The following is a 26,827-nucleotide window of genomic DNA, read 5'->3' on the forward strand; positions in this document are numbered from 1 at the left end:
ATCCCAAGGCAAAGATACATTTAAGCCCTCGATTAACTTTGCAGCGCACTCAGAAGCATTTGCAATTCCAGCACAGCTATTAGTACTATAATTTCTAAAAGCATTCTCATTAAAATCTGGCAAACCTATTAAGCAAGTTTTAAAAGGATCTGTTGCTGAGGCCATAGCTATACAGAATTCTTTGGTGCCTGTCTCATTAGCCCATGTGACCCACAAGTTCTTTCTTGGATCAATCTCGGGGATGGCTGTCCCTGTCTCCGTTGTCTTCAGGAGCAGGTACATCAGGATCAGCAGAATCAGCTCCAGCTTCATCTTGCTGGCCCTCGACAGCTGCTCTTGTGAGACGACTTGGCACCCAAAGTGGCCCCTGCTCTGTGGAAACACAAAGATAACCTCTACTGTTAAACAAAACCGGGGAGGGTCCTTCCCAGTTCCCTGTTTTCGGGTTACGATATTTCCCCAAGAGGCCAGGTATCGACGTGATGGCACGATTCTTTAGGGTAGCATGATGTAACACAATGGGAGGCTCCTGATGATCGCTTGTCAAATACAGAAAATTCAATATGAACAACACTTTACTCAATCTCTCTTGGGGGTTGGTGATATCTGCATGTTTGGCCAAATAGTCCTTCAGTGTATGATGTGCTCTTTGTATTATCACAGTATCACAGTATCACAGTATCACAGTATCACAGTATCACCAAGGTTGGAAGAGACCTCACAGATCATCAAGTCCAACCCTTTACCACAGTGCCCAAGGCTAGACCATGGCACCAAGTGCCACATCCAACCTTGCCTTGAACTGCCCCAGGGACGACGACTCCACCACCTCCCCAGGCAGCCCATTCCAGTGCCTAATGACTCTCTCAGTGAAGAACTTTCTCCTCACCTCGAGCCGAAATTTCCCCTGGCGCAGCCTGAGGCTGTGTCCTCTTGTTCTGGAGCTGGCCACCTGAGAGAAGAGAGCAACCTCCTCCTGGCCACAACCACCCTTCAGGTAGTTGTAGACAGCAATAAGGTCACCCCTGAGCCTCCTCTTCTCCAGGCTAAACAACCCCAGCTCCCTAAGCCTCTCCTCGTAGGGCTTGTGCTCGAGGCCTCTCATCAGCCTTGTCGCCCTTCTCTGGACACGCTCAAGCATCTCAGTGTCCTTCCTAAACTGGGGGGCCCAGAACTGAACGCAGTACTCGAGGTGTGGTCTGACCAGTGCAGAGTACAGGGGCAGAATGACCTCCCTGCTCCTGCTGACCACACCACTCCTGATGCAGGCCAGGATGCCACTGGCTCTCTTGGCCACCTGGGCACACTGCTGGCTCATGTTCAGGCGGGTATCAATCAGTACCCCCAGATCCCTCTCTGTCTGGCTGCTCTCCAGCCACTCCGACCCCAGCCTGTATCTCTGCATGGGGTTGTTGTGGCCAAAGTGCAGCACCCTGCACTTTGAGCTATTGAACCCCATCCCATTGGCCTCTGCCCATCTGTACAGGCGGTCAAGGTCCCGCTGCAGAGCCCTTCTGCCCTCCAGCTCAGTCACATCTGCCCCCAGCTTAGTGTCATCTGCAAACTTGCTGATGACTGACTCGATGCCCTCATCCAGATCATCTATGAAGATGTTAAAGAGGATGGGGCCCAGCACTGATCCCTGAGGGACACCACTAGTGACTGGCCGCCAGCTGGATGTGGCACCATTCACCACCACTCTCTGGGTCCGGCCCTCCAGCCAGTTCCTAACCCAGCACAGAGTGTTACCATCCAAGCCGCGGGCTGACAGCTTAGCCAGCAGTTTGCTGTGGGGGACAGTGTCAAAGGCCTTGCTGAAGTCCAGATAGACCACATCCACAGGCCTCCCCACATCCACCAAGCGGGTCACCTGATCATAGAAGGAGATCAGGTTAGAAAGGCAGGATCTGCCCTTCCTAAACCCATGCTGGCTGGACCTGAGATCTTTGCCATCCCTCAGGTGCGCAGTTATTGGCCCCAAGAGAACCTGCTTCATCAGTTTCCCTGGCACTGAGGTCAGGCTGACGGGTCTGTAGTTCCCAGGTTCCTCCATCCGACCCTTTTTGTGGATGGGGACCACGTTGGCCATTTTCCAGTCTCCTGGGACCTCTCCGGTGAGCCAGGACTGCTGGAAAATGATGGAGAGTGGCTTGGCCAGCTCAGCTGCCAGCTCTCTCAGCACCCTGGGATGGATCCCATCTGGTCCCATGGACTTGTGGGTGTCCAGGTGGCTCAGCAGGTCCTGAACTAATTCCTCATGAATTTCCAGGGGAACACACTGCTCCCCGACCCCATCCCCCAGTTTAAGAGGCCATTTGCCTCCTCCTCCTCTCTCCTTACTGTTGAAAACTGAGGCGAAGAAGGCATTCAGGACCTCTGCCTTTGCTTCATCATCAGTTATAGTGTTCCCCTCCTGGTCCAGTAAGGAGTGGAGGGTCTTCTTGCCCTTCCTTTTAGCATTGATAAATTTATAAAAGTGTTTTTTGTTAACTTTCACGGAAGTGGCCAGCCTAAGTTCTAGCTGAGCCTTAGCCTCTCTAATTTTTCTCCTACATAGTCTGGCTACCTCCTTAAACACATCAGGAGAAGCCTTCCCCTCCTTCCAGAGGCGATACACCCTCTTTTTCTCCCCCACTTCCTTCAGGAGCTCTTTGCTCATCCAGGCTGGTCGCCTCCCCCTGCGGCTCATCTTTCGGCATGTGGGAACTGCCAGTTCCTGTGCCTTCAAGAGCTCCTGTTTAAAGTAAGTCCAACCATCCTGGACCCCTTTGTTCTCAAGAGCTGCTGCCCAGGGGACATTGGAAATAAGTTCCTTGAGCAAATTGAAGTTTGCCCTCCTAAAGTCCAAGGTGTAGGTTTTGTTGAAGTGCCTCCCTACCTCCCTGTATATTGAAAACTCCACTAACTCGTGGTCGCTACACCCCAGGCAGCCTCCCACTATCACATCTCCTACCAGCCCTTCTCTGTTGGAGAGCAGCAGGTCAAGCTGAGCTTGACCCCTGGTAGGCTCGTTTAACAGTTGGGTCATGAAGCAGTCCTCCATGCACTCCAGAAATCTCCTGGACTGCCTCCTCTCTGCCGAATTAAGTTCCCAGCAGATATCTGGCAGGTTAAAGTCACCCACAAGGACAAGATCTGAAGATCTTGAGACAGCCTCCAACTGTTTGTAAAATATCTCATCTGTTCCCTCATCCTGGTTGGGTGGTCTGTAACAGACTCCAACCAGGATGTCAGATTTATTAGTCCTACCTCTGATTTTAATCCACAGGGTCTCTACCCCTTCATCCCTCACTTCTAGCTCAATGGCATGGAGTGACTCTCTAATATACAGGGCCACCCCTCCTCCTCTTCTCCCTTGCCTATCTCTCCTGAAAAGGTTATATCCCTCCAGTATAACAGCCCAGTCATGTCTGTCGTCCCACCAAGTTTCTGAAATGGCAACTACATCGTAGTCCCCCTGGTGGACCAGGACTTCCAGTTCCTCCTGTTTGTTACCCAAGCTGCGTGCATTGGTGTAGATACACTTCAGCTGGGCTCTCGATTCAATTGTCCTTAGTTTCCTTCCATCTCTCTCCTTCTCAGAGAGAGTAATTTCCTCACCCACCCCCTTCAGACCTAGTTTAAAGCCTGCCTAATGAGCCCTGCCAACTCCAGTGCCAGGACTCTCCTGCCCTTCCTAGATAACTGCACCCCATCACAAGCCAGCAGGTCCGGCGCAGTAAAAGTTCCCCCATGGTCAAAAAACCCAAAACGCCGCCGCTCACACCATCCCTTCAGCCATTTGTTGATATCGTAGGTTCTGCTATTCCTCTCTGTGAACTCCCTTGCCACAGAGGGAACTGAGCAGAACACCACCTGCGCTCCCGCCCCATCTATCAATTTCCCCAGGGCTTTAAATTCCTTTTTAATTGCCCTGGTCCCCTTCTTTTCAATTTCGTCGCTGCCAGCCTGTATTACCAACAAGGGGTAATAATCAGAGGGCTGGATTAGGTTTGGGAGTCTCCTGGTGATGTCCCTAACCCGGGCACCAGGAAGGGAGCAGACCTCCCTGTGAGACGGGTCGGGACGACAAATGGGTCCCTCTGTCCCCCTCAAGATGGAGTCCCCGACAACTACAACTCTTCTCTTTTTCTTGTTTTTTGTGGAGCTAGTTACCACAGTTGGTGGTGACTGCTCTACCCTAGGCAATGTCTCAGTGGGGTGATCCTCATTGCTCTCACCCTCTGTACCCTCTGCATGCAGCGCCTCATACTTGTTGCGCAAGGGCAGAGGAGGAGAAGGAGAGGGCCGGGGATGATTTCCCTTACTTCCCCTGACAGGGATCTGCACCCATCCCTCACTGTTTCCAGGGGCAGATTCCTTAGCAGGGGGGATCTGCAGAGCCTGCACCCACAGATCCAGCTCCCTTTCATTCTCCCTTATTGACCTGAGCCTGGACACTTCGTCCTTCAGCTCGGCCACTTCATCTTTCAATTCCGCCACCAAGGTGAGAAGCTTGGCCCGTAGGAGAATTTGGAATCCCTGTGGTATGCTTTACTCCCCATTGCTGGAGGAAGCGCCGGAACCTGTCACCAGTATAGGCCGGCCCGTTATCTGTCTTTATCTGCTCTGGGACTCCTAAAACTGCAAAAGCAGCAGTGAGGTGTTTGCAAACGTGCTTTGCCATTTCTCCCATCAGGGCTGTAGCCCATATCACCTTTGAAAAGGTATCAATACTAATGTGAATGTGCTTCAGTCTCCCAAACTGTGCTACCTGCGTGACGTCCATCTGCCAAATCTCCAATGCCTTTAAGCCTCTTGGGTTAACCCCAAGGCCAAGACCCAGCCCGTGATGGCTACATTGCGGGCAGAGTCTAACTATGCCCTTAGCTTCTACCACTGAAAGCTTAAATTGCCTAGATAATGCTCTGGCATTTTGATGAAACAGTTCATGTGAAAGACGTGCCTGTTCAAATGTGTTTACTGGGGGAACTAGCTGACTAGCGCTCACAAGTTTATCAGCTCTATCGTTCCCCTCTCCTAGTCCAGAATCTAACTGGTGGCTTCTAATATGGATTACACAATACTCATGCTCTCGCTGAGAGAGGCGATGTCTGAGTTCTAGGAACAATAGTGCTAGTCTTTCTCTTTTTGGTTTCTTTAGCAATGAATCTTCAATTCTGGCGATGACACCTGCAACATAGAGAAAGTCAGTGACCACATTCAAAGACTCTTGGGCCCAGTTCTTGAAAGCCCACACTACTGCTGTTAATTCTAGGGTCTGCAAAGAGTCATCTTTAGTTCCTATCATAAGATGATGATGCCATCGACCATTATTATACCATGTACATACTGCTCTCCTCTTTTTCCTTCCTGCATCTGTATATATTGTCTGTCTGGGTACAGGTATGGGGCTTACTTTTGGAATTCTATACCACTGTAGGTCTTTAACTACCTGCCAGGTCTTTCCAGCTGGATAAACATTACTAATCTTCCCTGTAAACCCCAGCAGAGCGTCTTGTAACGGTGCAGAGTTGTGAAGGCACCAATCTAGATGATCGCCGGTAAATGGTACATAGATTGTAGCTGGCTCCTTTCCATCGATTTCAATGATTCTAAGCCTACCCCTTTTAATTAATTCAGCAAGTATCTCTGTGCAGGTCTGCATGATATTCTTTGGATGAGTGGGCAAGAATACCCATTCTATGATTTTCCACTCATTGTCAGTGGCACTGGTATTTCCACTATCCCTAACTATTTCCTCCTTTTCTTTTTGCCACTGAGCAATGAGTGCAAAAGGATATTGCTGTCTATTAACACAGAGAAGCATTAGTGTCTGGTCGGCAAGGCGACGGGTGGATACACCAGTCAGAAATTTATCGACGATTGACTGGACCGCCAGCTGCTGTTGGGCTGTCAAGGAGATGCATTTGTGTGCATCCGAGCCCTGTAACAGGGGCAACAATGGTTCTAAGTCCTCATTAGTTATTCCCACTATCCTGCGAACCCACTGAATATCACCCATGAACTTCTGAACATCTGTCAGTGTCTCGAAATCTGTGTGTAAGGCAATCTTTTGAGGTCTGATTGTGGTCTCAGTAATCTGCCAACCTAGGTAATGCCAAGGGCTCTGCTGCTGTACTTTTTCTGGGGTGACAATCAGACCATTTCTTTTGCAGACTGACTCAGTCGTTTCCAAGTCTGCAGGCTCAAATGGCCGCGAACGACAAAAAAGAATGTTGTCCATGTAATGATAGATAATTGTACATGCCCAATGCTTTCGGAGGGGTTGCAATGCCCTTGCAACGAACAGCTGGCAGAGAGTAGGTGAATTCTTCATGCCTTGTGGCAAAACTGTCCACTCATAACAGCTCGCAGGTTCGGCCTTGTTCACAGATGGTATTGTAAAGGCAAATCGCTGGCAATCTTGATCGGCGAGGGGGATAGTGAAGAAGAAGTCCTTTAAATCAATTATCAGCAAATGCCAGTCCCTCAGGAGCATACTAGGTGATGGTAGTCCTGGCTGAAGTGCCCCCATAGCCTGCATCTGGTCATGTACTGCTCGAAGGTCCTGTAGTAGTCTCCATTTCCCAGACTTCTTCGGGATGACAAAAATAGGAGCGTTCCAAGGGCTAACAGAAGGTCGAATATGTCCTGCCTTCAACTGTTCCTGAACAAGCACCCTAGCATGTTCAAGCTGCTCCGCAGTCATAGGCCACTGCTCTATCCATACAGGTGAATCTGAGTGCCATCTGAGGGGTATGGGTGGCAGCTTGCAGGCAGCGGCCCACAACGAAAATGCTTGCCGTGAGTGGCGGTAATCACGGCACCGACCTGGCCCAGAACATCACGGCCAAGAAGTGCTTGCAAGCTTTCAGGCAAGGGCATGACATACACTCGCTGGTGCACGGTGCAGTCCTCCCAGCGCAAACACACAGGGTCTCTATTCTGCTGAGCAGTCGTGCTGCCGCCCACACCGACCACGCCGGACATCGGATTGGTGAGCGGCCAGGCTGAAGGCCGTGGGCAGATACTTCCAGGGTGATCATGGGTCTGTTGCAGAGGGCAGGAATACGTGGCCGAGTCGAGAATTTATCAAAAATAGGTATTTTTTTATTTTCCCAAAAACCCGCCCCCACAACTATATATACAAAGATTAATTTAGTTTAATAAACAGGTTCAGTTACATGAGAATTAATCTACAAGGATACCATCAATAATCTGACTATATTAGAAGTCAGAAGTTGGAAAAGGACTCAGCTATTAATTAATAGCGGTTTCTTACTAAATTAAGCTAAGCCAAATAACTCGCTCAGGCTGGCTCGTGCGGTCTATGTTCCTCTTCCTTTCAGTGGCTGCAGGAGTTGTTAAGGGTCGTTAAGGGTCGTTAGGCACACAAAGGTGTCAACAGGAAAGCGAATGCTTGGTCTCTCTGCAGTCCAGGCAAGGGGAGTGTGTGAGCTCAGGCAGAAACATATGTCCAGGCACGGGCAAAATCCAAAGCGAGAACCCCAAAGGCGGGAAGACCCCCAATATTTATAACCTTCGCTAGACAAAGGGCAGAGTTACCACACCTTAGGCGCGAAAGCGCACGGCCAATCCCAGCCTGGCTCCAGCGCGGGAACTCACGGGGCAGTCCTCCCCTCCTTCACGGCTGCAGGGCAGGCGAAGGGGGGGGAAACCAGGCGGCTTTTCCCCTTTCCCCCCGGAGTCCGGGCAGGAGAGGAATTTAGGGGTACAGGACTCCAGGACATCCCACCCCGGTGGTAATGAGCATCTTTGTCTAGAACTTGAGTGATAGGTGATCCCACTTCAACTTAGTAACCTATTAATATATATCTATAGCTTAGCCTTTTCCAACATTAACAATATATAACACATTAATCGCCCCAACAATATTTAACAATACTTAACAAGGCTTAACAATAGCCCAAACAGTATTAATAAAGCTACACAGTCAATTTGAAGATTGCTCTGTTCCTGGTAGAGCAACCAAGTTCATGGCAGAGCCTTGGATACTCTGAGTCCATGGCTGGAGGTCACAGTCCGTGGGTCCTGATGCCATCATCACTGGCCACCCCGGTGATATGACTCCATCTCTCGTGTAGCTGGCTCTCCCTTTCCCAGGTGCTAGTCAGGTGGTCAGGAACTGGTCCTCTGCCTCGACCTTAACCTGTAAGGAGACAAAACCTGCCTCGGCCTATAAAGGCCGGGCTTGACAATTAATAATTGGGGACGATCCACCGTGCACTGGTCCGGTGGCCTTTTGTACTGGGGCAGGTGTCCAGTGATCACGTGGCTCATCTAGGCAGCAGGTCTTTATTCTGGGGGCTTCTGTAGCTCTCCCCGTGACTGCTGACCATTAAAAGCTGCCGAGCCACCATTACATTAATTTAATGTTTTGCCTCCCGTGTGGGAGACGAGAAAGGGTTAACCTTTCTGTCTGGGGACGAGCTGAAATTCCCAGCGGGGGGGCTGCCGCTTCTGGGCGAGCCGCTCCCGGAGCCACCGCTGGGCGTGCCGCTGGCGCTGGCCCTGGGCTTCTCGCGGCTGCCTCTGGACTTCGTAGCTGATCTCTGGAGGCACCGCACTTGATCCTTCAGCTGCCAGTCTGCCAGCTGCTTTAAGACAGTTTTTGGTACCCCTAAAGTCAGGGCTTGTCTATACCAGCTGTTCTTTCCTCTGGGTCTCCAGTCACTCTGTTGGTCTCTGCCCCTTCCCCTTGGGGAGAAGCCTGCAAGACCCGTCCCCCTGGGGGGGCAGTCCTACACTGGGCGGACCTGCCTGCGCGGAGCCCTGGAATATTCTGGGGGAGAAGCACGAGACTGTCTCTCCCCAGCCCCTTTTCCTTCAGGAGACCCGAACCCAAACTGCAACCCGTGGGCATTTAAGTCAGTTAACAGTTCAGCCCACGTCATTACATGCTCTTTAGCATCGTTTTCTGCATTTTTTTCTAGCACCTGTTGAATCTTTTCAACATTCCTCATTAGTTGGATTTGCAGAGTTGCTGGCAAACCCTTCATAATAGGGTGCAGTCTCTCCGGGTCCACAGGGGCATAAAACGGGCAATCATGATGTCCCTTATCATAGATAGCCTGGACACAGGCAAGTCTGCGGAGAGCAGTGATGAGCTCAGAGGAGCTGGTGACTCTTAGTTCCGTCGGCTCCCCACGGTAGGCTGGGAGGAGCAGAGGCTGGCAAGGGGGAAGCCGATAACTGTGTTCCCTTGTTTTGCTGTGAAAGAGACTGCTTCTGAGACACAGAATTTTTCATAGTTCTTACAGAAGCTGGTTTTGAATTTTTCACCAATAATGCCAAAATTAATATGAAATTTAAAACTACAAGAGCCAGTATAATGCCCAGCATCCCTGCCATGCTCTGTTTCGAGTAGAAATCCTTGCAGGGATTTGGCATTTCAGTTTGGGGCTGGATGACCCTCATGAGAGCAGTAGATAAAGCAGACTCTCGATTGATTGTAACATTATTGACAAAAACTCTTGTAATATCACTAGTAATATTCTCAGTGACACTAAAACCAGCATAACCAAGAATAAAATCACCCCAGCTCCAGAACATGTTTGAAAGCTTAACTTTAGCCTTCTTAAAAACTACATGAAGCAAGAAATAACCAATTTGATCTTTGATCCAATTGTACACAAAAAACCAGAAAACAGGCCACACAGCAATCCCCACCAAGTACAATAGCTGCTTGATTAGCTTCATCTTAATCCCCAGAGCTAATTTCCACTCACTGAAATATCTAGCCCCACGTTGGGAAAGCCAATAAAAAAATGTGATGGTTTGGGGGTTACCCCGCCCCCCCACACTTTTGAATTTGCCCCAGCTAACTCAGACGGACCCTGGGAATATAGATGAAGCAATTTATTTACAGCTAGCAGAATTTACAAGCAGCTATTTACAATATATACAGTTATATACAATTATATACAGAAATATACAAAGGATAAACAATACAAAAGCACAACTCCCCTCCCAGAAACCTGAGTCCCCAGGAGGGGCTCTCAAACCACCCCAACACCTCCCCCCGGCCCCTCTCAACCTTACCCCAGTTCTCAGGAAGAAAAGAGGTGCAGCCAAGAGGTTAGGGAGCAGGGTTAGTAGGAGCAAGGTTAATGAGATGTGACCATGTCTAAGGCAAAAGCAAGAGTGAGAGACAAAATGGAGAATGTTTTTCTTCTTCCCAGAGTTCTCAGCGTGACTGTGAGAGAAGTTGACATCAATTGTTTTCATTTCACTGCCCGTTATCTAGTTTTTGTACCAAAACATTCCAGCTTGCTTCAAACTAGCACAATCCACCCCTGTCTACTTCGCTCAGAGTATCGCTGAGAATTATCTAATCTAATCTAAACCAATATTTACACTAAAACAATATATACAAGTTCAGTTCACACTTCAATTAAATGTAGGTGATTCAAAAGCTCAGAACAGGGACTCCCAGGTGATGTTGGGTTCGTGCTCACGTACTGTAGATTCTATCGTAGACTCTCTCAGTGTTGGGCGCCGATGTTACCTAGAACAGAAAACTCCTAACAACTTGAATTTAAACTCTCTCAGCTAAGGTTAGATTTCTCTGCGGAATACACTGGATTTCACCATTCTCCTGCATTACCCAGTATGTATGACCAGGACCTTCAGCAGAAACCACCCCTCGGACAGGTTTCCCTTCGCCCGAAGGAGAAAATACCCAAACAGTTTTCCCTAACAGATTCCTCTCACGTACAACAGGAACTTTATCACCGTCTACTGTTTGGACCAAATCTGATTGTGCAGGTCCTGCTCTGTTTACTGAACCTCTACTATTTACCAACCAAGTAGCTTGTGCTAAATGTTTGTCCCAGTTTTTTAGAGTTCCACCCCCCATGGCTTTTAGGGTGGTTTTCAGCAAACGGTTGTAGCGTTCAATCTTCCCTGAAGCTGGTGCATAGTAGGGGATGTGATAGATCCATTCAATACCATGCTCTTTGGCCCAGTTTTTCACAAGATTGTTCTTGAAATGAGTACCATTGTCTGACTCAATTCTCTCTGGAGTTCCATGTCTCCACAAGATCTGTCTCTCCAAACCAACAATGGTGTTACGTGCAGTAGCATGTGGAACTGGATAGGTTTCCAACCATCCCGTGCTGGCTTCTACCATCGTTAGCACATACTGCTTGCCAGAACGAGATCGAGGTAAAGTGATGTAGTCAATCTGTCAGGCTTCACCATACTTGTACTTTGACCATCTATCCCCATACCATAAGGGCTTGATTCGCTTAGCCTGCTTAATAGCAGCACAAATGTCACAGTCATAGATGACTTGGGTGATAGCGTCCATGGACAAGTCAATTGACCTATCACGAGCCCATCGGTATGTTCCATCTCTGCCTTGATGTCCAGATGAGTCATGGGCCCACCGAGCTAAGAACAGCTCACCTCGGTGTTTCCAATCAAGGTCAATGTCAAGTTCAGAGTTGGTATCAGCTTGAGCAATCTTAGCAGCTTGATCTGCCTTCTGGTTATGTTGATGTTCCTCATTGGCTCTGCTCTTAGGCATGTGTGCATCTACGTGCCGCACCTTCACTGGAGTTTTCTCCAGCCGTGCATCAATGTCCTGCCATAGATCAGCACACCAAATAGGCTTTCCTTTCCTCTGCCAACCATTCTTCTTCCAGTCCTTTAGCCAACCCCAAAGAGCATTGGCTACCATCCACGAGTCGGTGTAGAGGTAAAGGATAGGCCAATTCTCACGTTCAGCCACATCAAGAGCAAGTTGAACAGCTTTTACCTCAGCAAACTGACTGGATTCTCCTCCATCTTTCGTTTCGGTAACTCTCCTGGTTGGACTCCAGACTGCTGACTTCCATATTCGCTTGTTCCCAACAAGACGACAGGAACCATCTGTGAACAAAGCATAGTTCTTTTCCTGATCAGAGAGATCACCATAGGGAGGAGCTTCCTCAGCATGAGTTATTTTCTCCTCTGGAGGTTTGGAACAGTCTGTGCCTTCCGGCCAGTTGGTGATCACCTCCACCAGACCAGGTCGGACAAGATTACCCATTCGTGCTCGTTGGGTTATCAAAGACATCCATTTAGACCAGGTTGCATCTGTGGCATGATGTGGTGATGAACCTTTGCCTTTGAACATCCAGTTAAGAACTGGCAGTCTAGGAGCTAAAAGCAATTGTGACTCAGTTCCAATCACTTCAGAAGCTGCTTTCACTCCCTCATAGGCTGCTAGAATCTCTTTCTCAGTTGCAGTGTAATTTGTCTCTGAACCTCTGTAACAACGTCCCCAGAAACCAAGTGGACGACCACGTGTCTCATTTGGAGCTCTCTGCCAAAGACTCCAAGTTGGACCATTGTCACTGGCAGCCGTGTACAGAATGTTTTTAATGTCTGGACCAGATCTCACAGGTCCTAAGCCCACTGCATGGACTACTTCTCGCTTAATCTGATCAAAGGCTGCTTGTTGTTCAGGTCCCCACTCGAAATTGTTTCTCTTACGAGTCACATCATGCAGAGGTTTGACAATCTGACTGAAACCAGGAATGTGTAGTCTCCAAAATCCCACCACACCAAGAAAAGAAAGTGTGTCCTTCTTACTGGTGGGAACTGCCATGGTAGAGACTTTTTTAATGACATCCTGAGGAATGTAATGGTGACCATCCTGCCACCACACTCCCAGAAACTGAATTTCTTTGGCAGGTCCTTTGACCTTGTCTCTCTTAATGGCAAAACCTGCTTGCAATAGAATGTCAATGATTTTGTTACCTTTCTCGAAGACTTCCTCAGCAGTTTGGCCCCACACAATGATGTCGTCGATGTACTGGATGTGCTCTGGAGCTTTACCTTTCTCCAGTGCATTGTGGATGACTGAGTGACAGATGGTTGGATGGTTGAGCTGTGTTTCCACCCCTGAGGCAAACGATTGAACTGGTACTGGATTCCTCTCCAGGTGAATGCAAACTGAGGCCTGCACTCCTTTGCTATGGGAATAGAGAAGAAAGCATTAGCAATGTCTATGGTTGCATACCATTTAGCCTCCTTTGATTCCAGCTCGTACTGGAGTTCCAGCATGTCCGGCACAGCTGCACTCATGGGTGGCGTCACCTCGTTGAGGGCACGAAAGTCAACTGTCAGTCTCCAGTCGCCCGTAGGTTTGCGCACAGGCCAGATGGGACTGTTGAAAGGTGAATGAGCTTTCTCGATGACAGCCTGACTCTCCAACTGACGAATCAGCTGATGAATGGGCAACAAAGAGTCACGGTTAGTTCTGTACTGCCTATGATGAACAGTTTGAGTTGCAATTGGCACTTCCAGGTCCTCTATGTCATGATGTCCCACAACTGCAGATTCATCAGAAAGTTCAGGTCTAATGGACAATTTCAATTTATCATCCTCAATCTCTACAGATGCTATTCCAAAAGCCCATTTATGACCCTTAGGATCTTTGAAACAGCCTTGTCTCAAAAAGTCAATTCCCAGAATGCAAGGCGCATCAGGACCAGTTACAATAGTATGTGTCTTCCACTCTTTACCTGTTAAACTGATCTCAGCCTGTATCTTAGTTAACTCTTGAGATCCACCAGTAATTCCAAAGATAGAAATGGACTCTGTCCCTTTACAATTGGATGGCAATAAAGTACACTGAGCACCTGTGTCAACTAAAGCCCTGTATTTCCGTACTCTTGAACTGCCAGGGCACCTAATGAATACATTCCAATAGATTCGATTCTCTCCACTATCCCTTTCCTCCTCCTGGCTGGAGGCAGGGCACCCCTAATGCTGAACATGGCATGTAGGGTGTACACAGTGATTGGTGTTGTTGTGAGAGGAATTGCAACTGTTGGAACAATTGCAATTGCTCTCGGGAGCTGAAGAAGTGACAGCTACTTTTCTGGCATTGCTGCCTCTGTTTCTGCCACTCTGCAGATCCCTGACCCTCTTTGAAAGAGCTGAAGTAGGTTTACCATCCCACCTGTTCATGTTCTCACCGTATGTGTCACGCAGAAGTATCCACAGTGACGCACGTGATTGCTGCTGTCTAGGTGGAATTTGTCTCCTCCTGGGCTGGAATTGCCTTGCAGGAGGTGGGCGTCTGTTCCTGATGGCAGAAACATGCACCCATTCAGATGATGCAGGAATGGTATCCTTTACCAGATTGGTAATGTTTTTAAGATCCTCCTTCAGTTCTTTCATGGTATCTTTAATCTCTGTGGTCATAGTTTGTATGGCAGAGACTAGGCCAGAATGTGACAAGCTGTCCTCAATCTGCCTGAGCTGATCAGTGAATTCACCAACAGTGAAAGATCTTCCATTATCACTCCTTGACAGGAACTTACTCGCCAAGATGTTAGCATAGGATGAAGGAGCAAGCTTAATCAGCTTCTTCATGAGGCCTGTTCCCAAAGGAATATCGTCAGGCTCATGAGTGCCATGATCTCCATAAAGCACTTCCTTCACAGCAAACTCCTTCAGAAGCTTAATTCCCTGCTCAACGGTGTTCCACTTCTTGGCAGCCCATGGCAAATCATCTCGGGAAGGATATCTCATAGTCACAGCCAACAAAAGGCGTGTCCACAAGCTAACCCTACCAAGAGGACTTGCCAGATGTTTGTCCACTCCACTCTCCTTAGTGAGTGGTCCCAGCTGCTTGGCAGACTTGTCTCCTACCTGCAGAGCATTAGCACCAATGCCACGGCATCTGACTAGCCAGCTTAAGATTGGCTCACCTGATTCCCTTGTGTATTCCTTCCTAACTTCCCTGACCTCTCTGAGTGGATCCTTGGAACCCTGGATGTCATCTTCATCCTCCTCTTCCTGTTGTTCTGGTGGTACCTGGCCTAACACAATCTTCCTCATAGCATTCCTAAACTCATGGGAACCATCCTCTCTCTTAGCAGCTAACCTCACAGCACTCCTCTCACTTGAGTATTGTTGTCTCAGCACATCTACAAGGTCTCGCAGACTAACTGCCTCCTCTTCCTCCTCTTGCTGCTGATCACCAGAGGTCCCATCTCTTACATCCTCCTGCGAACCACTCTTTGTCTTAGCTTTTGCCTTAGCAGGTGCCAGAAGGGCCTGAGCAGCAACAGACTTGGATGTGTCTGCTGGAGGGTTTGAATCCTTAGGGGTCTGACCTGGAGCATTTGAATCCTTGGAGGTCTGACTCGGAGCATTTGTATCCTTAGGGGTCTGACCTGGAGCTTGTGAGTTCAAATCTGCCTTGCTTTTAACAGGAGGATTTTGGTTCTGGTCTGCTGGCTGGAGGTTCGAATTGGCTGAGCTGGTGTCATTAGGATTTGGACTGACTGGGCTAGTGTTACTAGCACTAGTAGTAGTATTAGCATTAGTGGGATTATTTGCCTGTCCTCCTGGGGTGCCTGCCAATCCTGAGGTGTTATCATTTTTGCTAGGGACATTCTGATTTTGGGTACCTGTCTGTGCTCCTGAGGCTCCTGCTAAACTCTGTGGCTTGTTTTGGTTATCCTTAGCATTGTTTACGTTATTGGCAGGAACACTGGCTGTGTTCCCAGCACTTGGAGAAGGAGGAGCAGAGGCTGGCAAGGGGGAAGTCGATAACTGTGTTCCCTTGTTTTGCTGTGAAAGAGACTGCTTCTGAGACACAGAATTTTTCATAGTTCTTACAGAAGCTGGTTTTGAATTTTTCACCAATAATGCCAAAATTAATATGAAATTTAAAACTACAAGAGCCAGTATAATGCCCAGCATCCCTGCCATGCTCTGTTTCGAGTAGAAATCCTTGCAGGGATTTGGCATTTCAGTTTGGGGCTGGATGACCCTCATGAGAGCAGTAGATAAAGCAGACTCTCGATTGATTGTAACATTATTGACAAAAACTCTTGTAATATCACTAGTAATATTCTCAGTGACACTAAAACCAGCATAACCAAGAATAAAATCACCCCAGCTCCAGAACATGTTTGAAAGCTTAACTTTAGCCTTCTTAAAAACTACATGAAGCAAGAAATAACCAATTTGATCTTTGATCCAATTGTACACAAAAAACCAGAAAACAGGCCACACAGCAATCCCCACCAAGTACAATAGCTGCTTGATTAGCTTCATCTTAATCCCCAGAGCTAATTTCCACTCACTGAAATATCTAGCCCCACGTTGGGAAAGCCAATAAAAAAATGTGATGGTTTGGGGGTTACCCCGCCCCCCCACACTTTTGAATTTGCCCCAGCTAACTCAGACGGACCCTGGGAATATAGATGAAGCAATTTATTTACAGCTAGCAGAATTTACAAGCAGCTATTTACAATATATACAGTTATATACAATTATATACAGAAATATACAAAGGATAAACAATACAAAAGCACAACTCCCCTCCCAGAAACCTGAGTCCCCAGGAGGGGCTCTCAAACCACCCCAACACCTCCCCCCGGCCCCTCTCAACCTTACCCCAGTTCTCAGGAAGAAAAGAGGTGCAGCCAAGAGGTTAGGGAGCAGGGTTAGTAGGAGCAAGGTTAATGAGATGTGACCAGGTCTAAGGCAAAAGCAAGAGTGAGAGACAAAATGGAGAATGTTTTTCTTCTTCCCAGAGTTCTCAGCGTGACTGTGAGAGAAGTTGACATCAATTGTTTTCATTTCACTGCCCGTTATCTAGTTTTTGTACCAAAACATTCCAGCTTGCTTCAAACTAGCACATTCCCAGGGCTCTCAGCGAGACTGTGAGAGAAGTTGACATCAATTGTTTTTCATTCCACTGCCTGTTATCAAGTTCTTCTACCAAAACATTCTAGCTTGCTTCAAACTAGCACACTAGTGAAGCAAACTGCCGGTCCGGTAGAGCCAAACCCTCCCACCCGTGGCGTCCGGGGAGGGGGGGCCGGCGGCCGCAGCAGAGGGAATGCAGCAAGTTGCGCAATTTTACTGCCAGCTGGGACAAAAAGGGGCGGGGCAATCGTGTACGCAATTATGGCTATCGGCCCCATATAGTCAGCGTCGATGAGTCCCGGTACCACAAGAAGGCCTTTGAGACTAGCCAATGACTGCCCTAGGAGAAGCCCTCCCAAAGAGCCCCGTAAGGTAGAAAGGGGACCCCAAGCAGTGGTAGGAATTTTCGTGCCTCATGTATCTTGTAAGGTGACGCTTACTGCTGTTGCTAAGTCGATGCCAAGGCTGACGCTGGTGGCTGGGTAGTGGGTGTTGAGATACCCAGCACCCTGTCCTGCACCATGGCTACTTGTGTCTTCACGTGGCCGCTCACACTGGCTTTGGAGTTTCCTGAATGGCAGACCGCTGTAGCGTGGCCACGAGACTGGCAGTGATCGCACCATACTGAAACGGAACAACGCCGCCTGACATGACCCAGCTGGCCTCAGCGGTAGCAGCCTGCTGCGGTCACGCCACGCTTCCAACGTTTTGTGGAAACAAGAAGGACTCTTTTATCAAGCGCGGTCTCCACTGCCTGTCCTACTGCTTGAGCCAATTCTCCCGCTGTAGCTTGAGTAGATGCCTACATGGCATCCGCAACAAGCGCATATTGCTCTCGACCCTGCGCACGGGCTACCCGTTCTAACATTTCTTCCACAGCCGCCCCTGCAGGTAATGTGGCTAAAATACCCCGGGTCTGAGGGTTGGCGTTTTCAAATGCCATGCACTTCATCAGCCCTGCCTTAGTGCTATCGTCTAGCTCGCCCTCATGTGTCAGTGCCGCCCACAGCCGATCGACAAAATTACTATATTCTTCATTCGTCCCCTGTCGGATCCCCGCATAGGAGGGACCGGGTGTCAACCCGGGAGCAGAATAAAAGGCTTGTAACGTGAGCCGCGCAGACAGATCGTGAAGCTCTTGCGGGAAGCGAAGCTGCACTTCCGTAGCCTGATAACTGCCCTGACCAGTTAAGATGTTGGGTGTAATCCCGTTCAAAGGATCACCAGCCCTCTGATGTCGAGCGGCCTCCCTGGTTGGCTGCCGGGACCACTCCCTCTCCCATAGGAGGAACTGGGAAGGTGTCAGGATAAGACTGGCCAAATAGCGGCAGTCCACAGGCATGCAACGGTCAGCGGAAAACAGCCAATCTAGCATCTGCCTGGCGGGTTCCGATCGCACTCCATATTCCTTAACAGCCTTTTGCACACGCTCCAGGGGCTTCCACTCCCAGGCATCCCAGTGCGCGTTACCGTCCGCCCCAGTTATCACAGGAAAGGCTGTGGGCTGTGCAGGGTGCCACTCCCCCTCGAGGATAGTGTTCTTAATGACACCAGACCACTTCATATTATGCTGAGATGCTGTCTTTCGTGTCTCCTTGTCTGGCTCTGGCATCTCCCGGAGGCGCTCAGCCAACGGGCGGGCGGATGATGGGGCAGGGAGCACCGGGGCGGGTAGAGTCGCCGGGCATATCGGCCCTTCAAGTTGCCTTGTGCGGTCCGGAGTCCATTTTTCTAACAACTTAACCACCTGATCCAGCATCTGCCAAGTGTCGTCAGCGGCAGCCATGGGGGACTGATGGCTGATGACGCACGCCAAGCTGCAGGAGCACGCCCCTGTGTCCGCAGTGCCACCATCAAGCACAGAGGTGTCAATGGCTGGTCTATCGGGCACGGTCGGAGCAGGGTGGGGGGGCAGGGGCAGAGGTGGTTTGCGGGGCGGGGGACATGGCTGACTGCCTGAATCGTCCTGTACACTCTTTTTCAACTCTGCCACAGAGCTGGCAACTTTCCCGGTCATACCCTTAACTGGAGCAGCCCTGCTAAGGCCAAAAAACCGAGCCACGGAGCTATCTTTCTCGACTGCAGGCAGCGACGGGGCACTCGGGGCGGGGGCAGAGGAGGAAGCTGGCACCGCGCACACATCAGAACTCTCTGCAACGGCTGGCATGGCCAGAAGAAGCTGAGAAACTGCCAGCGCCGCGTTCCTTTCAGCCTTCATCTCTAGCAATGCACGGAGCACATTACGCCAGGTGGGACCCAGCTGTTGGGCTGTCTTAGAATCCTTTCCATTGTTAATAACTGCATCCCACAACGTGTCTCCGACCTCCTGCTACGCGTCTGGCCTAAAGATCATGGGAGGCTCACTCATAAGGCCCCGCGATTGCGCCCAGGCCAACAGCTCTTGGAGCTTCTTTAAATCTGACAGAAGCCCTCTCTACATCTGTGGATGTAGTCTACTTGGACTTCAGCAAAGCCTTTGACACTGTCTGCCACAAGAAGCTCCTAGCCAAGCTGGCAGCTCATGGTTTGGACAGATTCACTCTGTGCTGGATCAAGAACTGGCTGGATGGCAGAGCTCAGAGAGTGGTGGTGAATGGTGCCACATCCAGTTGGCAGCCAGTCACTAGTGGTGTTCCCCAAGGATCAGTGCTGGGCCCAGTCCTGTTCAATATCTTTATTGATGATCTGGACGAGGGCATTGAGTCCAGCATCAGTAAGTTTGCAGATGCCACCAAGCTAGGAGCAGGTGTTGATCTGTTGGAAGGTAGGAGAGCCCTGCAGAGGGACCTGGACAGGCTGGATGGGTGGGCAGAGGCCAATGGGATGAGATTTAACAAGGCCAAGAGCAGGGTTCTGCACTTCGGCCACAACAACCCCAAGCAGCGCTATAGGCTGGGGACTGAGTGGCTGGAGAGCAGCCAGGAGGAAAGGGACCTGGGGGTACTGATAGATAGTAAGCTGAAGATGAGCCAGCAGTGTGCCCAGGTGGCCAAGAGAGCCAATGGCATCCTGGCCTGCATCAGGAACAGTGTGGCCAGTAGGACAAGGGAGGATATTCTTCCCCTGTACTCAGCACTGGTCAGGCCACACCTTGAGTACTGTGTCCAGTTCTGGGCCCCTCAATTCAAGAAAGATGTTGAGATGCTGGAACATGTCCAGAGAAGGGCAACAAAGCTGGTGAAGGGCCTGGAGCACAAATCCTATGAGGAGAGGTTGAAGGAGCTGGGCCTGTTTAGCCTGGAGAAGAGGAGGCTCAGGGGTGATCTTATTACTGTCCACAACTACCTGTAGGGGCATTGTAGCCAGGTGGGGGGTGGCCTCTTCTCCCAGGCAACCAGCAATAGAACAAGGGGACACAGTCTCAAGTTGTGCCAGGGTAGGTATAGGCTGGATATTAGGAAGAAGTTCTTCACAGAGAGAGTGATTTCCCATTGGAATGGGCTGCCCAGGGAGGTGGTGGAGGCACCGTCCCTGGGGGTCTTCAAGAAAAGACTGGATGAGGCACTTAGTGCCATGGTCTAGTTGATTGGTTAGGGCTGGGTGATAGGTTGGACTGGATGATCTTGGAGGTCTCTTCCAACCTGGTTGATTCTATGATTCTATGATTCTATGATTTTTAGAAAGAATACACGCCAGAAAACCTAATGCCGCATCAGATTCCATGTCGGCTTACCTTACACACAGGCTATTCACTCCGGAATGAACGTCCAGAATACTGCCCACGTCCCGAGCAGCGCTACCCGGCCCAGCAGCACTGAATGACGCTTAGTTCCTTCGTTGTGAGAGACGCCCGCAGAGAATCAGCCCCCTCTCTTCAGGCCAAGTTTCCGGCTCCTGATCGCAGTCTCACCTGCAGCCCGTCTGCCACGCCTGATTCCTCTGTTCAGGGCGCCAATTGTTGAGAAACGTTCGGTGGAGCGCTATGGGAAAATGTCTCTTTGTTCACCAATATGGTTAGATGGTCAAATCCACTTTATTTCCGTGATACAGTGACTTATATGCATTCTAGCAATAGGCGTGCTCAGCTTAAGATTGGTTACAGGTGATAATTGAAAGGTTACATGTAATGCATGCATAGGTTAACTTATCACAACATTCTAAGGGTCAGCCTCCTAGACCACCCACTCCAGCCCCTTTGGTTATCTAGTCTCTGCCCACTGCAGCTGTGTGTGGGGTGCTCAGCTGTTTACATCTCGATTTCCTGGGCTAGTTGGGAACCAAGGATGTTCTCAGTGCAGGTTGCTCATGTTTATGAATTTATGTCCTCAACTGGTGAGAAATTCTTCCACAGTGTTGCTATCTTTTGCATGAACCCTGCAACAGATGAGAAGCGCTGCCTTAATTTAAAAAAAAAAAGGGGGAACTGCGGGAATAGAAAGTGAGAAGAAGAATAACAAATGGATGCTGACCTTGGTTCCTAGTAGCTGCTGGCTACCGTGTCTCAGAAAAGATAGATAATGGACATTTCGTTAACGAGGAAAACAAGGCAGAGTTTATGCAGAGGACTGGGTTGTTCTTTTCTAATTATGCTAATGTGCAGTTGTGTGTTCTAATGCTCAAGACTATATAATGAGAGCCAAAATGATCAATAAACAGTCTCTGGTATAATTCACATTGACTGACTGGAGTCCATGTGGCATTGCTTTTGATCACACTGATCTGTGTGGGCCTTGACCATGTTTTCCCGCAGCACTTGACAGGTAGCTGCAACAAGTCTCCACCATGGCAGTTCCCACAAATAAGAAGGACACTATCTTTCTTGGGTGCACTGGGATTTTGGACACTACACATTCCTGGATTCAGTCAAATTGGCAAACCTCTGCATGATGCGACTTGTAAAAGAAACAATTTCAAGTGGGAACCTGAACAACAAGCAGCCTTTGATCAGATAAAGCGAGAAGTAGTCCATTGGAACTGAGTCACAATTGCTTTTATTTCCTAGACTGCCAGTTCTAAACTGGATGTTCAATGGCTAAGTTTCATCACCGCATCATCCTACAGATGCAACCTGGTCTAAATGAGTGGCTTTGATAACCTAACGAGCACAAATGGGTAATCTCAATCGCCCTGGTCTGCTGGAGGTGATCATCAATTGGCTGGAAGGCACAGACTGCACCAAACCTCCAGAGGAGAAAATAATACATGCTGAAGAAGCTCCTCCCTGTGGAGATCAATTGTCGCCATCACAGAAACATGGTGGGATGACCCGCATGATTGGAGTGCTGTAATCAATGGCTACAGACTCTTCAGGAGAGACAGGCAAGGGAGAAGAGGTGGAGGAGTGGCTCTGTATATTAGGAATGCTCTGGATGTCATAGGGGCAGATATCAAGGATGATCAAGTTGAGTCTTTATCGGTGAGAATTAAGGGGAAGGCCAACAAGACCAATATCCTGGTTGGAGTCTGTTACAGACCACGCAATCAGGAAGAAGAGGTTGATTTATTACTCTTTAAACAACTGGAGGCTGCCTCAAGATCACCTGCCCTTGTTCTGGTGGGCAACTTTAACCTACCAGACATCTGCTAGGACTTAAACACCGCAGAGAAGAGGCAGTCTGGAAGGTTTCTAGAGTGTGTGTGTTGCAGAGAGCAGGATTAATTCGTGGCCGAGTCAAGAATTTATCAAAAATAGATATTTTTTATTTTTACAAAAACCCGCCCCCACAACTATATATATAAAGATTAATTTCGTTTGATAAACAGGTTCAGTTGCATGAGAAATCTACAAGGATACCATTAATAATCCGACTATATATTTGGAAGTCAGATTTTGGAAAAGGACTCAGCTATTAATTAATAGCGGTTTCTTACTAAATTAAGCTAAGCCAAATAACTCACTCAGGCTGGCTCGTGCGGTCTGTCTTCCTCCTCCAGCGGCTGCAGGAGTCGTTAAGGGTCGTTAAGGGTCGTTAGGCAGACAAAGGTGTGCCTAACAGAAAAGCGAATCCTTGATCTCTCTGCAGTCCAGGCACAGGAGAGTGAGCGAACTCAGGCAGAGACATACGTCCAGGCACAGGCAAAATCCAAAACGGGAACCCCAAAGGCAGGAAGACCCCCAATATTTATAACCTTCGCTAGACAAAGGGCAGAGTTACCACACCTTAGGCGCGAAAGCGCACGGCCAATCCCAGCCTGGCTCCAGCGCGGGAACTCACGGGGCAGTCCCCGCCCCCTTCACGGCTGCAGGGCAGGCGAGGGGGGGGGGGGGGGAACCAGCCGGCTTTTCCCCTTTCCCCCCGAAGTCCGGGCAGGAGAGGAATTTAGGGGTACAGGACTCCAGGACAGTGTGGAAGACAACTTCTTATCCCAGCTGTTCGTGAGCCTACTGGGGGGGCAGCCCTGCTTGACCTGCTGCTCACAGAGAGGGGCTGGTAGGGGATGTGGTGGTTGGAGGCTGCCTGGGGTCCAGTGATAATGAAATGATAGAATTTTCAATATATGGAGAAACAAGGAGGGGCATCAACAGAACCTCCACACTGGACTTCTGAAGGGCAGACTTCAGCCTATTTAAGGAACTAACTCAGAAAGTTCCTGGGGAAAGAGCCCTTGAAAATAAAGGGGTCCAGGTTGGTTGGACCTACTTCAAGAAAGAACTCCTAAAGGCACAGGAACAGGCTGTGCCATTGTGCTGGAAGACGAGCCAACAAGGAAGGTAGCTAGACTGGATGGACAGGGAACTGCTAAAGGACTTAAAGATTAGAAAGAGAGTGTATTGCCATTGGAAAAGAGGGGAGGTGACCCAGGAAAAGTTCAAGGAAGTTGCTAGGCCTTGTAGAGGAAAAATTAAAGAGGCAAAAGTCCATTTAGAGCTTAGGCTGGCGACAGATGTCAAGGAAAATAAAAAATGTTTCTTTAAATATATGAATGGCAAGAGAAGGGGCAAGGACAACCTCCAGTCCTTACTAGATAGAGAGGGGAATATAGTGACAAAGGATGAGGAAAAGGCAGAGGTGCTTAACACCTTCTTTGCCTCAATCTTCACTAGTGGGACAGGTTGTCTCCAGGACAGCTGGACTCCTGAAGTGGCAGATGGAGTCAGAGACCAGTATAGTCCACCTCTAATCCATGAGGAAGAAGTAAGGGACCTGCTGAGACACTTGGATCCTCACAAGTTCATGGGACTAGATGGGATCCATCCTAGGGTGCTGAGAGAACTCACAGATGAGCTGGCCAAGCCACTCTCCATCACTTATCAACAGTCCTGGCTCGCCAGAGGGAGAGGTCCTCAAAGACTGGAAGCTGGCCAATGTGATGCCCACCCACAAGAAGGGTCAAAAGGAGGAACCAGGAAACTACAGACCTTTCAGCCTGACCTCAGTGCCAGGCAAGATGATGGAACAGGTCATCTTAAGTGCCATCACAAAGCACCTACAGGATGGCCAAGTGTGATGGTTTGGGTGTTACCCACCCCCCCACAATTTAGAAATCGCCCAGACTAGACTCAGTCAGCTCTGGAAATATGAATGAAGCTTACTATTTACAGCTGGCACAATATACAATCAGATATTTACAGTATATGCAGTTATATACAGAAATATACAAGGTAAAAGGTAATACAGAAACACAACTACCCTCCCAGAAACCTCAGTCCCAGGTGTCCTGGAGTCCTGTACCCCTAAATTCCTCTCCTGCCCGGACTTCGGGGGGGAAGGGGAAAAGCCGCCTGGTTTCCCCCGCCTCTCATCTGCCCTGCAGCCGTGAAGGGGGGGAGGACTGCCCCGTGAAGGGGGGGCGACTGCCCCGTGAGTTCCCGCGCTGGAGCCAGGCTGGGATTGGCCGTGCGCTTTCGCGCCTAAGGTGTGGTAACTCTGCCCTTTGTCTAGCGAAGGTTATAAATATTGGGGATCTTCCCGCCTTTGGGGTTCCCGCTTTGGAGTTTGCCCGTGCCTGGACGTATGTGTCTGCCTGAGCTCACACACTCCCCTCGGCTGGACTGCAGAGACCTTCAGGAATTCGCTTTCCTGTTGACACCTTTGTGTGCCTAACGACCCTTAACGATTCACTTGCAGCTGCTGGAGGAGGAACACAGACCGCACGAGCCAGCCTGAGTGAGTTATTTGGCTTAGCTTAATTTAGTAAGAAAACGCTATTAATTAATAGCCGACGCCTTTTCCAACTTCTGACTTCCAATATAGTCAGATTATTGATGGTATCCGTGTAGATTAATTCTCATGCAACTGAATCTGCTTATCAAACTAAATTAATCTTTGTATATATCGTTGTGGGGGCGGGTTTTTGGGAAAATAAAAAATAACTATTTTTGATAAATTCCCGACTCGGCCACGTATTAATTCCTGCCCTCTGCAACACCAGGAGGAGCTCTCGACCACCCCTCACCTTCCCCCTGCCCCTCTAAACCTTATCCCAGTCCCAAGGAAGAATTGAGGATCAGCCAGAAGTTAAGAAGCCATGCACAGAATGTTCTTAATGTCCAGACCAGATCGCACAGGTCCCAAGCCCACTGCATGGACTACTTCTCACTTGATCTGATCAAAGGCTGCTTGTTGTTCAGGTCCCCACTCGAAATCGTTTCTCTTACAAGTCACATCGTACAGAGGATTGACAATTTGACTGAAACCTGGTATATGTAGTCTCCAAAATCACACTGCACCCAGGAAAGAGAGAGTCTCCTTCTTGTTGGTGGGAACTGCCATGGTGGAGACTTTGTTGATCACATCCTGTGGAATGTGACGGCGACCATCCTGCCACCGCACTCCCAGAAACTGAATTTCTCTGGCAGGTCCTTTGACCTTGTCTCCCTTAATGGCAAAACCTGCTTGCAACAGAATGTCAATGATTTTGTTACCTTTCTTGAAGACTTCCTCAGCAGTTTGGCCCCACACAATGATGTCGTCGATGAACTGTATGTGCTCTGGAGCTTTACCTTTCTCCAGTGCATTGTGGATGACTGAGTGACAGATTGTGGAGCTGTGTTTCCACCCCTGAGGCAAACGGTTGAAGTGGTACTGGATTCCTCTCCAGGTGAATGCAAACTGAGGCCTGCACTCCTTTGCTATGGGAATAGAGAAGAAAGCATTAGCAATGTCTATGGTAGCATACCATTTAGCCTCCTTCGATTCCAGCTTGTACTGGAGTTCCAGCATGTCTGGCACATCTGTGCTCATGGGTGGAGTCACCTCGCTGAGGGAACAAAAATCAACTCCCAGTCTCCAGTCTCCTTTATGCTTACGCACAGGCCAGATGTGACTGTTGAAAGGTGAATAAGCTTTCTCAATGACAGTCTGACTCTGCAGTTGCCGGATCAGCTGATGAATGGGCAACAAAGAGTCACGGTTAGTGCTGCACTGCCTGTGGTGAACAGTTTGAGCAGCAATTGGCACTTCCAGATCCTCTGTGTCATGATGTCCTGTTGGAGTTTAAGTCGGTGGAGTGCTATGGGAAAATGACTCTTTGTTCAGCAATATGGTTAGATGGTCATATCCAGTTTATTTCCATGATACAGTGACTTATATGCATTCTAGCAAGAGGCGTGCTCCACCAAGATTGGTTACAGTCAGAGGGTCCAGAGTTACATGTAATGTGTGCATAGGTTAATATATCATAACAATCTGAGGGTCAGCCTCCGGGGATGGCTAAACTCTGCCCACCTGCAGCTGCACTCCACCCCCTGCAGCTGCATGTGGGGGGAAGCCACCCTGTGCCTGCTATCTAAGCTCCCAGGATGGATTCAAGGTGTTCCCAGCACGGGTTGCTCATGTTTATCATTTTTCTCTGCTAACAAGAATTTCTCCAACATAGTCCCACAACTGCAGATTCATCTGAAAGTTCAGGTCTAATGGACAATTTCAATTTACCATCCTCAATCTCTACAGATGCTATTCCAAAAGCCCATTTGTGACCTTTAGGATCTTTGAAACAACCTTGTGTCAAAAAATCAATTCCCAGAATGCAAGGCACGTCAGGACCAGTACAATAGTATGTTTCTTCCACTCTTTACCAGTTAAACTGATCTCAGCCTGCAACTTGGTTAACTCTTGAGATCCACCAGTGATTCCAAAAATAGATATGGACTCCATCCCTCTGCAATTTCATGGCAACAAAGTACACTGAGTACCTGTGTCAACTGAAGCCCTGTATTTCCAAACTTTTGAACTGCCAGGCCACCTAATGAATACATTCCAATAGATTCGGTTCTCTCCAC

Source organism: Pogoniulus pusillus (genome assembly GCF_015220805.1).
Source record: "Pogoniulus pusillus isolate bPogPus1 chromosome W unlocalized genomic scaffold, bPogPus1.pri SUPER_W_unloc_1, whole genome shotgun sequence".
NCBI classification, from domain to species: domain Eukaryota; kingdom Metazoa; phylum Chordata; class Aves; order Piciformes; family Lybiidae; genus Pogoniulus; species Pogoniulus pusillus.